At 37.4% G+C, this 16342-nt stretch overlaps 1 long non-coding RNA gene across 1 annotated transcript in view; it reads left to right on the top strand.

Moving 5' to 3' along the window:
• LOC116404956 overlaps window positions 1–15364 on the top strand; it is a 39241-nt gene extending 23877 nt beyond the window's left edge. Inside the window, exons 2-6 of the long non-coding RNA XR_004217976.1 lie at window positions 13446–13509; window positions 13616–13758; window positions 13862–14024; window positions 14131–14278; window positions 15217–15364. This is a non-coding gene — a long non-coding RNA (uncharacterized LOC116404956). The remainder of the gene's footprint in view (window positions 1–13445; window positions 13510–13615; window positions 13759–13861; window positions 14025–14130; window positions 14279–15216) is intronic.
• The last annotated feature ends 978 nt before the right edge of the window (window positions 15365–16342 follow it).

Below are 16342 nucleotides of genomic sequence, written 5' to 3'. Positions count from 1 at the left end.
AACTGATCTCAACTGCTCATGAAGAATGAAACCAGCCCATCCTGGAAGTTAGAGTTGCTCACTGTTTCAACAATAATCTGATTAGAATCACTGGACACCAACCAGCTGTTACAAAACCGAAAAGGAGAGGGACCCCAAAGAAAAGAACCAGCCTCCAAGAATAAAGGAAAGTGATCCGAGAAGATGCGTGCTTTTCGAGAAACCCGAGAATTTTCAAAACAAACATCCCACATCTGATTTATGAAGAATCTGTCTAATAATGATCTTCAAGGAGAATTACCGTCTCTAGACCAAGTGAACCTTCCATTTTGCAATGGAATTTCCATGAGAGAAACCATGTGAATAAACTTATTGAATAATGACATTCCTCTAGTACTTTCTGCCAAAAGGAAATCTTTCCCGGGCCCAACGAGTGATATTAAAATCCCCACCTATGCACCAGGCCACGGTCGAACAATCAGCCAAGGAAGACAATTCGGGCCAAACCAATTTCCTTTCTCTGCAACCACAAGGGCCATAGACATTTGTGATCCAACAAACCTTTTTGCACAAAGTGAGGCATTTGATTGACTAAGAGAGGCGTCTTTTAATGACCTCTGTTACAGATATTTTACTGTTGTCCCACATGGTAAGAATTCCCCAGAAGATCCAATAGAAGCCACATAATCCCAGCCAATATCCTTAGAACTCCACAATGATTTTATAAAAGCCGAGTTCAAGGTGTCCTTCTTAGATTCTTGAATCATGACTACAATTGTTGATGAATTTTTTAAGTGCTGCACGTTTAGAGGAGTCGTTCAAACCCTTAGTGTTCCAGAAGACAACCTTAATAATGACTGGGGAGGAGGAAAAGGCGCACATCTAATTTAAGCCAGAATGATTCCACAATCACCGACTATAGACACTAAATCTTTAGGCAAATCCAGGGGAATTTTAATAGGGAGAATATCTTCATCATTGAACAAGAAATTCAGATCCATCCCATTAATTTCTGGGACTAATTTAGGGTCAACTTCAGTGTTGGGGACTGCCAATTTAACTGATCTCAACAGTAAGTTGATTAAGTTGGGCAGTAGGAGGGACACGAGACAAGGCATCTGCCTGCTTTGTTTTCTAGTCCCGCGTTTATACACGACATCAAAATTGTAGCCAAGAAGCTTAGCAATCCACCTCTGATGTTGAGGTTGGATAACCCTTTGTTCCAATAAAAGTTTCAATGATCGTTGATCAGTTTTCACTACAAACCTCTTGCCCAAAGATAAGGTCTACAGCGTTGCACAGCCAAAACTACAACCATTAATTAATCCCGTTCATAAACTGGTTTAGCACGATCCCTCATAGCTAATGTCTGGCTAAAATAAGCAATTGGCCGATGATTTTGAATTAAGACAGCACCTACCCCGTATCCAGAAGCATCGGTCTCTATTTTCAAATGGTAAGAAAAATCTGGCAGTGCTAAGTTTGAAAGAGTCATCGTAGCCATCTTTAAATTCTCAAAAGCTTCAGCAGCTGCAACAGTCCATTCATATGCTCCTTTCTTCAATAGTTGAGTCAAAGGAGCAGCCACACTTCCATAATTCATTACAAAACTTCGATAATATCCTGTCAACCCAAGAAATCCACGAACTTCACGGACATTAGTGGGCACGGGCCATTCTTTGATAGATCTAATTTTCTCGGGATCAACCTCTACACCCTTGCCCGAAATTATATGGCCAAGATACACCCTTGCCGAGAGTCCATATTTGATTCAACACATACTCAAGCATGTGACAGCCTTCTCTTATCGAATTTTAGTTGTTGTTGAATTTAAAGAAATCAAATAATTATCAATCAACTTTAAAAAATTAAAAATTTGTTTCTAGACATCCATATTCTTACCGATTAAAATTCAACTTACAGATTCTCTTTTTTACTTAATATCTAAAATTTACATATACTTTAAAATTTATTGGTAGGGAGCTGAATCCTTTCTTAGGAACGTTTTGGCGGAGCATGGAGGCTGTTTATTTGAGTTGGAAGCCTGCTGCAAAATCTGTTTGGAGTTTTGTTCCGATCTGTCCATGATGATCAAATTTGTTATGATCATACTGCATTGAAGTTTTGGGGTATTTTTCTTCCATTTCTTTTCTTCTTCCAATTTCTGCCTATCTTTTTATTCTTTCTTCTGTATATTTTTCTAATGGTCACTTGTTGTCAATAGCTTTCTTTTAAGTCATTGGCTACTTGTTGTGAAATGGTGTCACTCTTAGAAACGTTTGGCGAGCATGGATGCTGTTTATTTTAGTTGGACGCCCACTGCAAAATCTGTTTTGGAGTTTGTTCTATCTGTTCGTGATGATACCAATTGTTATGATCCTATTGCACTTGCAACTTTTAGGGTATTTTCTTCCATTTCTTTTCTACTTCCAGTTTCATTTTCAATTTCTGCAAAATTTTTTAGTTTTCATATGTATATTGTTTTCCAATGGTCATTTGTTGTGTGGTGTCTTTCTTGTAAGTCATTGGTTACTTTGTAAAGAGAAACACATTATGCACTATGTCACCGTTCTACTCTTTCTGCAACATTTCCATAAAGAAGCAAGAAAACAGCTAGCAGGCAGATCAAACTTCCTTAAATATTCAATTGGCCATTTCGCCCTTTTTGGATTTAACATTCTGCATTTGTGTCGTTACCCTTAAATCTCCTCACATCTCTTTGTTCTTCCAACAATCGTTAAGAAAAATTCCTGTAAACCGAACCCCATGTATTCCCTTTTCTCCTCACTCGCCAGAATTTTTCCCCACTCTCCAAACAAAATCATCATTCAGCCTTACTTTTGTTCACTACCCATTTCCAAAAATTTCATTTCCCTCTGAAAATCTTTGTCGATGGCCAAACCTTGGCTGGGAACCGAATGTTCTCGATCATGTCCAGTGCTGAACCTCCGATGGACGGCAAGGATCAAGGTAAGCGTTGGTTTTTCTATTTTATTGGTTAGAGTTCGTGTTCTGTTTTTTTTTTACTTTGAGTTAAATCCTTTCTATTTGAAGAAATTAAAGTTATGGGGTGTGATGCATGTTGGCAGGGAGCTGATTCCTTGAAAGTTGGTTAGTGTTCTTGTTCTGTTTTTTTTTTTTTTTTTTACCTTGAGTTAGTTACATTGTTTTTTGTAGGGAGCTGAATCCTTTCTTGGGAATGTTTTGGGGAGCATGGAGGCGGTTTATCTGAGTCGGAAGCCCGCTGCAAAATCTGTTTTGGAGTTTGTTCGAACTGTCCATGATTTTGTTATGATCATACTGCATTTTGAAATTTTGGGGTATTTTTCTTCCATTTCTTTTCTTCTTCCAATTTCCGCTTATCTTTTTATTCTTTCTTCTGTTTATTATTTTCTAATGGTCACTTGTTGTGCAATATCTTTCTTTAAGTCATGGCTACTTGTTGTGAAATGGTTGTCACTTCTTAGGAACATTTTGGCAAGCATGGAGGCTGTTTTATTGAGTCGGAAGCCCACTGCAAAATCTGTTTTGGAGTTTGTTCGATTGTTCATGATGATACAAATTTGTTATGATCATATTGCATTTGAAGTTTTGGGATTTTTCTTCCATTTCTTTTCTGCTTACGTTGTATTCTTTCTTACGTATATTATTTTCTAATGGTCTTGTTGTGCAATGTCTTTCTTTTAAGTCATTGGCAACTTTGTAAAGAGAAAAACAAAGTGAACTATGTCATCGTTCTACTCTTTCTACCCCATTTCCGCAAAGAAGCAAGAAAACAGCTAACAGGCAAAGCAATCTACTTAAACATTCAATTGGCCATTTAGTCTTTTGGGATTTAACATTCTTCCATTCTTGTCGTTGCCCTTAAATCTCCTCACAATCTCTTTGTTATTCCAACAATCCTTAAGAAAAATCCCTGTAAACCGAACCCCATATGTTCCCTTTTCTCCACATCGGTCATAATTTTGTCCACTCTCCAAACAAATCCTTTCAACCTTATTTTTCTTCACTACCCATTTCCAAAATTTTCATTTCCCTTGGAAAATCTTTGTCGATGTCGAAACTTGCGGCTGGGAACCGATAGTTCTCAATCATGTCCAGTGCTGTACCTCCCAATGGACGGCATGGATCAAGGGTTAAGGTGGATTTTTTTGTTATCGTTGGTTAGAATTCTTGTTCTGTTTTAGGACATAAATTCCAACACAAAGAATGTTTAAGTGTTAGCTTTCTCTACTCATAACCTACTCAAATATTAGAAAAAAGGACTTAACGACACAAATTGCATCCAAGTGTCCAGATGCAACACTATAGTGCCAAACAAACCTAACTAGTGTCCAAAATGTGCCTAAGATTTAAAGACAACCAAACGATGCTTAACTGTGAGCTTTTCCAATGCATAAGCTACCAAAAAGTGAGAAAAAAAGGTCTGAACAACCTAAAATCGCAACCAAGTGCCCAAATGCAACTACTATAGTGCCAAATAAACCTAAGTAGTGTCCAAAAGGTGCCTAAGCTTTAAAGAAAACCAAAGAATGCTTAAATGTGAGCTTTCTAGACTCATAACCAACTAAAAAGTTAGAAAAAAGAATTTAACAACCCGAATGACAACCAAATGCCAAGGTACAACAACTATAGTGCCAAACCAAGGTGCGTAAGCTGTAAAGGAAACAAAAGAATGCTTAAGTGTTAGCTTTCCCGACTCATAACCTAACAAAAGTTAGAAAAAAGGACTTAACAACCCGAAATTGCAACCAAGTGCCAAAGTGCAACAACTATGGTGCCAAAGAAACCTTATTAATGTCCAAAAGGTTCCTAAGGTTTAAAGACAGCAAAAAAAATGCTTAAGTGTGAGATTTTCCAAATCATAACTTTAAAAAATGTGAGAAAAAGGACTTAACGACCTGAAGTGGAAATCAAGTGTCCAAGTGCAACAGCTATAATGCCAAACCAACCTAGGTAGTGTCCAAAAGGTGCCTACGTTGTAAATGCAATCAAAGAATGCTTCAGTGTGAACTTTCTCTACTTATAACCTACCAAAATGTTAGAAAAAAGGACTTAACGACTCGAATTGCAACCAAGTGCCCAAGTGCAACAAATATAGTGCCAAACTAACCTAACTAGTGTCCAAAAGGTGCATAAGGCTTAAAATCAACCAAAACAATGCTTAACTGTGAGCTTTTCCAACTCATAAGCTACGAAAAAATGAGAAAAAAATGACTTAACAACCCGAAATGGCAACCAAGTGCCCAAATTCAATAACTATAGTGTCAAACCAACCTAACTACTATCCAAACGGTGTTAAGTTGTAAAGGCAACCATTGAATGCTTAAGTGTGAGCTTTCTTAACTCATAAGCTACCAAAAAATCACAAAAAAGGACTTGATGAACAAAAATTTCAACCAAGTGCGTAAGTTAAACAAATATGCTGTTAAAACAACCTAATTAGTGTCTAAAAGGTGACTAAGGTTTAAAGACAACCAAAGAATGCTTAAGTGTGAGCTTTCCCGACTCATAACCTACCGATAAGTCAGAAAAAATGATTTAACGACTCGAAATGGCAAGCATGTGCCCAAGAGCAACAAATAAAATGTCAAACATACCTAAGTAGTATCCAAAAGTTGCGTAAGCTATAAACGCAACCAAATAATATTTAAGTGTGAGCTTTCTCGACTCATAACAAACAAAAATGTAAAAAAAAAAAACTTAACGACCCCAATTGGCAACCAAGTGCCTAAGTGAAACAACTATAGTGCGAAACATACCTAAGTAGTGTCCAAAAAGTGCCTAAGCTGTAAATGCAACCCAAGAACTTGTAAGTGTGAGCTTTGTCGACTCATATCCTACCAAAATATCTGAAAAAATAACTTAACGACCCGAAATGGCAACCAAGTGCGCATGTGCAATAATTATAGTGCCAAACAAACCTAAGTAGTTTAAAAAACGTGCCTATTATATAAACACAACCAAAGAATGCTTAAGTGTGAGCTTTCTCAACTCAAAATCTACCAAAATGTCAGAAAAAAGGACTTAACGACCCAAAATGAAAATAAGTGCACAAAAGCAACAACTATAGTGCCAGACCAACCCAAGTAGTGTCCAAAAGGTGCCTAAGGTTTAAAGACAAACCAAGAATGTTTAACTGTGAGCATTCCTGATATGGATCAAGAAATCATGATTGAATCAAATGAAGAAGTTGAGTAGATGCAATGCTTGGAAGTTGAAGAGTTATTTTGGGCAACTCAAAAGTCATAAATTTAAATGTTTAAGAAATAATGTTTATGTGTTTTTAGTTATTATGTTAGTTGAAAGGTTATCAAATTAAATGTTTTGACCTTTCATTTCATATTTTAATTAGTATAAATAGGGTTGTAATTTTTCCACATTTAAAAAGAAGAATTTGGGATGAAAGAAATCTGAAAATTCTAGAATGTAGAATTTTGTTCTTGTCTGTTGTGATAGAATGCACAAACATTTGAAGCATTCAAGTGAGAATTGATCTACCTTACTTGTGGAGTGTTTTGAAGATTAAGGATTGATGGGAGTTTCTAATTTTGTTCGATCCTTGGTTTCTTAGATCATCTAAGCAATTTGTATGTAGCCTATCTTAGGGGTTGAAATCAAATTGGTTTTGTGGCTAGTGGGGTTGTGTTCTTTGAGTCTTGTTGTTTAACATGATTCTTAGATCCAATGCCTAGGGGTTTCTTATCAATTTCCAACACATAACCTACCAAAAAGTGACCAAAAAGGACTTAAGGACCTTAAATGGAAACCAAGTGTGCAAGTGCATCAACTATAGTGCCAACCAACCTATGTAGTGTCCAAGAGGTGCTTAGGCTGTAAAGACTATCAAACAATGCTTAAGTGTGAGCTTTCTTAACTCATAAACTACCAAAAATTGAAAAACAAAGAAGGAATTAACGACCAAAAATGGTAAATAAGACAAGAACTATAGTGCTAAACCAACCTAAGTGGTGTGCAAAAGGCGTCTATAGTGCAAATCATGTCATTTTAATTGATCAATTCATAAGTTAGTCCTAGAAGTTTTATGGTATAGTGCTTGATTTGGCAATGCATAGGTAAAGAAACCATAGTGACTAAAGTTCACAAATCAAATGTATAGTATTGTGTTTGAAATGACTTTATAAGTGAATAAAAACACTAGGAAAAAGAAATTGAGTCATATAAGGGATCATCTAGCAAACAGGTTTTTGTCAAGTTCCAAATGTAGTAACACTACAACAAAAATTATCTACTACGACAGTTGTTTATATCACAAAATGGAGGGAGGAAAAAAAATTATCACAAAAGGAAAAAAAACGCGCGGGAAAAGGCGAAACTTTTCGGATAATACTTTTCGCGACAGTTATTTGACGTCATAGTATTGTAATTGAAAAAAATTTTAGAGGCCTAGAACCACAAATGAAAGTCACGAATGAACCATCATCATTCTTCTTAAATCGCCACTAATCTTAAAAGTGCAAGCATTGTATATATGTTTAATTTTTAAAATAAAAAGAAAACAGTTCTAAAAAAGAAAACGGTTATCAATTCCTATCTGATGAGTTGTGGTAAAAAATATCAATAAAATGAACAAGAAAAAAAGAAGTGTAAGGAAGGAAAAGTTGAATACCGTAGAACCCAACGAATTTTGACCTAATCGGCTTAACTCTCCTACATTCTACAGGCTATTGTTGCTTCGGCCGTGAGTGAATATTTTCCTACGCAAGTTCTGATATCGAAGGAACCCAACGCATTCTGACCTAATTGGCTTAACTCTTCTACTTTCAACTAGCTATTGTTGCTTCGGCCAAGAGTGAAGAGTTACCTATACAACTATCGATCCCGAAGGAACCCGACGCATTCTGACCTAACCACTTTAACTCTCCTACTTTCTACAGAAATTGATGCTTTGGCCAAGAGTAAAAAGTTCCCTATGTGAATTCTGATACGTAAAGAACTTGATACATTCCAACCTAACCAGCTTAACTCTCCTACTTTCTACCGGTTATTGTTGCTTCAGCCAAGAGTGAAGAGTTCTCTACGCAAGCTTTGATTCTGAAGGAACCTGACGTATTCTGACCTAACTAGCTTAACTATCCAACTTTCTACAGGCTATTGTTGCTTCAACCAAGAGTGAAGAGTTCCTTATGCAATTTAGGAACCCGATGCATTCTGACCTAACCGGCTTGACTTTCCTACTTTCTACGGCCTATTGTGGCTTCGGCGAAGTGAAAAGTTCTTTACGCAAGTTCTGAACTCAAAGGAACCCGATGGATTTTGACCTAACCCGCTTAACTCTCCTACTTTCTACCGGCTATAGTTACTACAACCAAAAGTGAAAAGTTCCCTACGCAAGTTTTGATCCCGTAGGAACCCGATGCATTGCGACCTAATCAACTTATCTCTCTAACTTTCTATGGGCTGTTATTGCTTCATCCAAGAGTGAAGAGTACCTAATGCACGTTCATGTCTCGAAGGAACCCGATGCACTCTGACCTAATCGATTTAACTCTCCTACTTTCTATGGGTTATTATGGCTTCGACAAAGATTGAAGAGTTCTCCACACAAGTTCTGATCTCGAAGGAACCCAACACATTCTGAACTAACCAGCTTAACTCTCCTACATGCTACGGGTTATTATGGCTTCGACCAAAGAGTGAAAAGTTCTCTACGCTAGTTTTGATCACGAAGGAACCCGATGCATTTTTGCCTAACCGACTTAACTCTCGTACTTTCTATGGGGTATTGTGGCTTTAGCCGAGAGTGAAGAGTTCCCGATAAAAGTTCTGATTCGGAAGGAACCTGACACACTTTGAGCTTTTCGGCTTAACTCTCCTACATTTTACGGGCTACTGTAGGTTCAGCCGAGAGTGAAGAGTTCACGAACAAGTTCTGATTCTAAAAGAACCCGATTCATTTTAATCAAACCAGCTTAACTCTTTTACTTTCTACGGGCTATTGTGGCTTCGGCCGAGAGTGAAGAGTTCCTCACACAAGTTCTAATCCCAAAGCAACTCGACGCATTCTAACCTAATCGGCTTAACTCTCCTACTTTCTACATGTTATTGTTGCTTCGACCATAAGTGAAGATTTCATTATGAAAGTTTTGATCCGGACGGAACCCTACGCACTCTGAGCTATCCGACTTAATTCTCCTACATTCTACAGGCTATTGTTGCTTGGTCGAGAGTGAAGAGTTCACCAACAAGTTCTGATCACGAAGGAACCAGACGCATTCTAACCTGATCGGCTTAACTCTCTTACTTTTTATGGGCTATTGTGGCTTCGGCCGTGAGTGAAGAGTTCCGGACACAAGTTCTGATCTCAAAGGAACTCTATACATTCTGACCTAATATGCTTAACTCTTCTACTTTTTATGGGCTATTGTTGCTTCGACCATGAGTGAAGATTTTCCTACGCAAGTTCTAATATCGAAAGAACCGAATGCATTTTGACCGAACTAGCTTAACTCTTCTACTTCCAACGACCTATTGTTGCCTCGACCAAGAGTTAAGAGTTCTATATGCAAGTTCTTATTCTGAAGGAACCCGATGCATTCTGACCCAACCGTCTTAACTCCCCTACTTTCTACGGGCTATTGTGGCTTCGACCAAGAGTGAAGAGTTCTCTAAGCAAGTTCTGATCCTAAAGGAACCCGACGCATTCTGACCTAACCGATTTAACTCTCCTACTTTCTACGGGCTATTGTGGGTTTAGTCGAGAGTGAAGAGTTGTTGATGAAAGTACTGATCTCGAGGGAACTAGATGCATTTTAACCTATTCGGCTTAACTCTCCTACTTTCTATGGTCTATTGTGGCTTCAACCGAGGGTGAAAAGTTCCCAACACAAGTTCTGATCTGGAAGGAACCCGACGCATTTTAACCTATTTTGCTTAGCTCTCATACTTTCTATGGGCTATTGTGGCTTCAGCTAAGAGGGAAGAGTTCCTGACACAAGTTATGATACCAAAGGAACTCGATGCATTCTAACCTAACCAGCTTAACTCTATTACTTTCTACGAGCTATTATTGCTTTCACCATGAGTGAAGATTTTCCTATGCAAGTTCTGATATCGAAAGAACCAAATGCATTCTGACCCAACTGGCTTAACTTTTCTACTTCCAACGAGCTATTGTGCTTCGGCCAATAGTAAAGAGTTCCCTACGAAAATTCTGATTTCAAAGGAACTCGATGCATTCTGACCTAACCGTCTTAATTCTCTTACTTTCTACAGGCTATTTTTGCTTCCACCAAGAGTTAAGAGTTCCCTACGAAAGTATTGGTCCCGATGGAACCCAATGAATTATGATTTAACCACTTTAACTCTCCTACTTTCTATAGTATTGCTTCGGCCAAGAGGGAAGAGTTCCCTATGGAAATTCTGATATTGAAGGAACCTGACACATTTTGACCTAACCAGCTTAACTCTCCTACTTTCTACAAGTTATTGTTGCTTCGGCCAAGAAAGCATTCCCTACGCAAATTTTGATCCTGAAGGAACCCGACGCATTCCGACCGACCTAACCGGCTTAACTCTCAACCTTTTTATGGGCTATTGTTGCTTCGACCAAGAGTTAAGAGTTCCCTATGCAAGTTCTAATATCGAAGGAACCAAATGCATTTTGACCTAACTGGCTTAACTCTCCTACTTTCTACAGGCTATTGTGGCTTTAGCCGAGAGTGAAGAGTTCCATGAAATTTCTGGTCAGGAAGGAACCCGATGCTTTTAACATATTCGGCTTAACTCTCCTACTTTCTATGGGCTATTGTGGCTTCAACTGAGAGTGAAGAGTTCCTGACACAAGTTCTGATCCCAAAGGAACTCGATGCAGTCTGACCTATCCGAGTTAATTCTCCTACTTCCTACGGGCTATTGTTGCGTCGACCATAAGTGAAGATTTCCCTACGCAAGTTCTTATATTGAAAGATCTAAACGCATTCTCACCTAACTGGCTTAACTCTTTTACTTCCAACGGGTTATTGAAGCTTCAACCAAGAGTGAAGAGTTCCCTACGAAAATTTTGATCCTGAAGGAAATCGACGCATTTCTGACCTAATTGGCTTAACTATCCGACTTTGTACAGGCTCTTTTTGCTTCAGCCAAGAGTTAAGGGTTCCTTACGCAAGTATGGATCCCGAAGGAACCCGACACATTCTGATCTAACCGCTTTAACTCTCCTACTTTCTATATGAAATTATTTCTTTGGCCAGGAGGGAAGAGTTCCCTACGAAAATTTTGATACGAAGTGAACCCGACGCATTCCGACCTAACCAGCTTAACTCTCCTACTTTCTACGGGCTATTGTTGCTTCAGCCAAAAGTGAAGAGTTCCCTAAGCAAATTTTGATTCCGAAGAAACCGATGCATACCGACCTAACCGGCTTAACTCCCCGACTTTCTATGCGTTATTGTTGCTTTGACTAAGAGTTAAGAGTTTCCTACGCAAGTTCTGATTCTCGAGGAACCCGATGCATTCTAACATAAATGGCTTAACTCCCGTACTTTCTACGGGCTATTGTGGCTTCGGCCGAGAGTGAAGAGTTGTCGAAGAAGTTATGATCCCAAAGAACCCGATGCATTTTGACTAACCTAACCGGCTTAATTCTCCTACTTTCTACGAGCTATTGTGGCTTCAATCGAGAGTGAAGAGTTCCCGACACAAGTTCTGATCCCAAAGAAAGCCGACACATTCTGACCTAACCAGCTTAACTCTCCTACTTTCTACAGGTTATTGTTGCTTCGACCATGAGTGAAGATTTCCCTGTGCAAGTTCGGATATCTAAAGAACCAAACATGCATTCTGACCTAACTGGCTTAACTCTTCTACTTTCAACCGGCCATTGTTGCTTCGACCAAGAGTGAAGAGTTCCCTACGAAAATTTTGAACCCGAAGGAACTCGACACATTCTAAACTAATTGGCTTAAATCTTCGACTTTCTACGGGCTATTTTTGCTTCCACCAAGAGTTAAGAGTTCCCTACGCAAGTATTGATCCCGAAGGAACCCATCGCATTATGATCTAATCGCTTCAACTCACCTTCTTTCTACAGGAAATTGTTGCTTTCACCAAGAGTGAAGAGTTCCCTACGCAAATACTAACACGGAAGGAACCCGACGCATTTTGACCTGACCAACTTATCTTTCCTACTTTCTACAAGTTATTGTGGCTTCGGTCGAGAGTGAAGAGTTTCCTACGAAAGTTTGATCCTGAAAGAACCCAATGCATTATGACTTAATAGGCTTACCTCTCCTACTTTCTACCAGCTATTGTAGCTTCGACCGTGAGTGAAGAGTTCTGATGCAAGTTTTGATCCCAAACGAACCCGACGCATTCTAACCTAACAAGCTTAACTCTCCTACTTTCTACGGGCTATTGTAGCTTCAGGCAAGAGTGAAAAGTTCTCTACTTTCTATGGGCTTTTTATTATAAGTGTAAAGAAATAGGTGTATGAATTGGATTGATGAACATATTTTTTGAATTTTTTTTAAGCTTAAAAGGATATTTATGGAACTTTCAATAATTCATCAATATTTTTTAAACAGAACTTTTCAATAGTTGATGATTATTTTTTAAACAAAACTTTAGCGACTTTCATCTAAAACCAAAGACAATGGTATTTTTGAACCGTTTTCGAAAGTTTAAGGGCATCTTTCAACTTTTAAAAGGAGACTTTTTTGACACAAACCACTAGGGGTATTCTAACACTGACAACACTAACAACCCAGACTACCCATCCCAAATTTCGAGTATTATTACAAAATATGTTTTTTAACTTATGGATATGTTGAATTTTGATATTATGAAATTTTAGTAATTGATATGTGTGGTAAAAAAATTTAAGTGTTTAAGTTAATCAAGAATACACTCCATTTACAAGGAGTACAAGGAGTCCAAGTAGATATTAGTTGTGTTTGAAAAATTATGAAAAAAATGTCCTATTTTAAAAAAAAGTACAATCAAGTGAAATGTTACATAAACTTCACAACATAGTTAATAAGATAACACAATATTACAAGATTTTGTTTACACGTATACATACATATACTAGTGGTTAAAGTAAGATTAGATTTGAATGTATATTTAAACGAAAGTTATGCCATTCAACTAGAGTAATAAAATAACTAAAGAGCTCAATAAATTACAACAAATGTGATGGTACTTTGACACCAGAAGCATACTAAAAAAAACAATGGATAAAAGGAAGCATACTAAAACACAAGTAAAACAAGAGGATTATTTTTTTGTCTTCCATTATCTGAGAGTGGAATGCAAACAAAGCAATGCAAAAGCACCATTCAAGACATCTGACTGATTTATACAAAGTGTAAATAAGACACCAATACAATGCTGAACATTCTCCAAAACAAGATGCAACATACACATCATTCATTTGGCTATTCAACGGGAATATGTCACGTTTTTTGCCATAATTATTCTTGTTTCATGTTTGCCCACGATGGCAGGACAAGACTTTTAGGTAAAGCAAATCCTGGTTTTCCAATGTCAAAAGGCCTTGGCCGCTTGCAGGTAATACTTAGTTTTCCATTTTTAACCTTAAGGTTGCACTTTATGTTTAAATTGTCCATCCGAACATCTTTTTTTTTCTTTTTCTTCTTTCCTTCGGGTAATAAAGAATAGTGACCTTGAAGAATTAAGAGAATTGGGGTCCGGCACCTTTGGCACTTTTTACCATGGAAAATGGAGGGGACTGATGTTGCTATAAAACGAATCAATGAGAGGTGTTTTGCTGGGAAACCTTCTAAACAAGATCGCAAGGTTGTTCATTTTAAGCAACTGGCTTTTCTTTTCTTTTGTTATTCGTGTATTTTTCTTTTTGTTCCTTGACTCAAGTCCTTTTTGTTGTTTTATATTGTACCAGTGAGAAGATTTTTAGAATGAAGCAATTAAGTTTGCTGATTTGCACCACCCAAATGTGGTACTTTTTATGGTGTCGTGCTTGATGGGCCTGGGAGATCTGTGGCCACAGTAACAGAATATATGGCCAATGGTTCGCTCAAAAATGCTTTGTTGAAGAATGAAAAGTAACAATTGTTCTCATTTTTCATACGTTTAATTTAATTTGTTAGAAGTTAGTTGCAGTATAATGTATCTTCACCCTTAGATTAAGCATAAATACAATTGATGCAGGAGTCTTGAAAAGTGGAAGCGCCTCTTGATTGCTATGGATGCGGCTTTTAGAATGGAACACCTGCACAGAAAGAATATTGTGCACTTTGATTTTGAAAGTGATAATCTACTGGTCAATCTTCGAGATCCTCATCACTCAATATGCAAGGTTTGTGTATTACTGATAATAGCAGAATCATCATTGTAGTGCATTCCATTTAGTTAAACTCTTGATTTGATTTTTAAACAAAACAGGATGATAACCAATTTTTATAGTTATTGTTGTAATTAACACAATTAATTGTCAAATAAAAAATGTATTTGACTATTAACATTTTTTTGTTTGACTAATTATAGTATGTTTTAAGAAGAAAATAAGCTTGGCTTGTCTTAGATATACGGGATAAAGTAATGTTTTTAACTAACAAATGCCTTAAACCAGCAATGGTCTCAATCTCCTCCCAAGACCTCTCAAAACCCTTACTCTCTAATCAAATGTTCCATTAAAAAAAATCTAGTGAGATATTTCACAACCTTGATCGCATAAGACAACAATCTCTATTTCAAACCAAACTAACTCTAAAGGGCTCGACAAAAGTTGAAAATCAAGGTAGCAAACTGCGATCTCTAAAGGATACGATGTGATCTAAAGGAATGCTCCTGTGCTATAAATGCATGGGTGCAGTCCAAACACAAAGGAAGATTGTCCCTATATATAATAACTTTTTATAGGAAGTATTTTTGAAGTGTTAACTCATCTATTTCCAACGGGCTATTCCTACTTCGACCAAGAGTGAAGAGTTCCTTACGAAAATTCTGATTCCGAAGGAACTCACGCATTTTGACCTAACCGACTTAACTTTTTGAGTTTCTACATGTTATTTTTGCTTCCTCCAAGAGTTAAGAGTTTCCTACGCAAGTATTGATTCTGAAGGAACCCGACGCATTCTTATCTAACTGGTTTAACTCTTCTACTTTCTATTGGAAATTGTTGCTTCAACCAAGAGGGAAGAGTTTCCTACGCAAATTCTGATACCGAAGGAACCCGATGCATTCTGATCTAACCAGCTTTACTCTTCTACTTTCTACATGCTATTGTTGCTTCAGCCAAGAGTGAAGATTTCCCTACGCAACTTTTGATCCTGAACGAACCCGACGCATTCGGAGGTAGTAGGGAGCTGATTCCTAAGAAGTTGGTTAGTGTTCTTGTTCTGATTTTTTTACCTTCAGTTAACTACGTTGTTTCTGAAGAAATTAAAGTTATGGGATGTGATGCATGTTGGTAGGGAGCTGAATCCTTTCTTAGGAACGTTTTGGTGAGCATGGAGGCTGTTTATTTGAGTCGGAAGCCCACTGCAAAATCTGTTTTGGAGTTTGGTCGATCTGTTCATGATGATACAAATTTGTTATGATCATATTGCATTTTGAAGTTTTGGGGTATTTTTCTTCCATTTCTTTTCTACTTCCAATTTCATTTTCAATTTCTGCTTATTTTTTATTCTTTCTTATGTATATTATTTTCTAATGGTCACAAGTTGTGCAATGTCTTTCTTTTAAGTCATTGGCTACTTTGTAAAGAGAAAAACAAAGTTAACTATATCATCATTCTACTCTTTCTACCCCATTTCCATAAAGAAGCAAGAAACCAGCTAACAGGCAGATCGAACTGGCTTAAAGACTCAATTGGCCATTTAGTCTTTCGAGATTTAACATTCTGTCATTGTTGTCGTTGCCCTTAAATCTCCTCACAATCTCTTTGTTCTTCCAACAATCATTAAGAAAAATCTGTGTAAACTGAACCCCATGTCTTCCCTTCTCTTCCCACCGGCGAGAATTTTTCCCACTCTCCACTGCAAAACCCATTTTGGAGCTTATTCGATCAGTTCATGTTGATACAAATTTTTCCGAATCGTAATGCATTTGTAACTTTTGGAGTATTTTTCTTCCTTCAGTTTGTTTTCTACTTTCACTTTCATTTTCAATTTCTGCGTATTTTTTATTCTTTTTTATGTATATTGCTTTCTAATGGTCATTTGTGGTGCAAATTCTTTCCTTTAAATCATTGGTTATTTTGTAAATAGAAAAACAAAGTGAACCATGTCATCGTTCTACTCTTTCTATAACATTTCCATAAGGTTTATTTTGCAGTTATCGTTGGTTAGAGTTGTTCTGTTTTTTTCTGCTCTGATTTCATTGCATTGTTTTGAAGAATTTAAAGTTATGGGTTGTGATG

The sequence above is a fragment of the Cucumis sativus genome, chromosome 7 (genome assembly GCF_000004075.3).
Source record: "Cucumis sativus cultivar 9930 chromosome 7, Cucumber_9930_V3, whole genome shotgun sequence".
Taxonomy (NCBI): Eukaryota; Viridiplantae; Streptophyta; class Magnoliopsida; order Cucurbitales; family Cucurbitaceae; genus Cucumis; species Cucumis sativus.
Note: the sequence above shows the minus strand (reverse complement) of the source record. Positions and strands in the feature narration are given on the sequence as shown.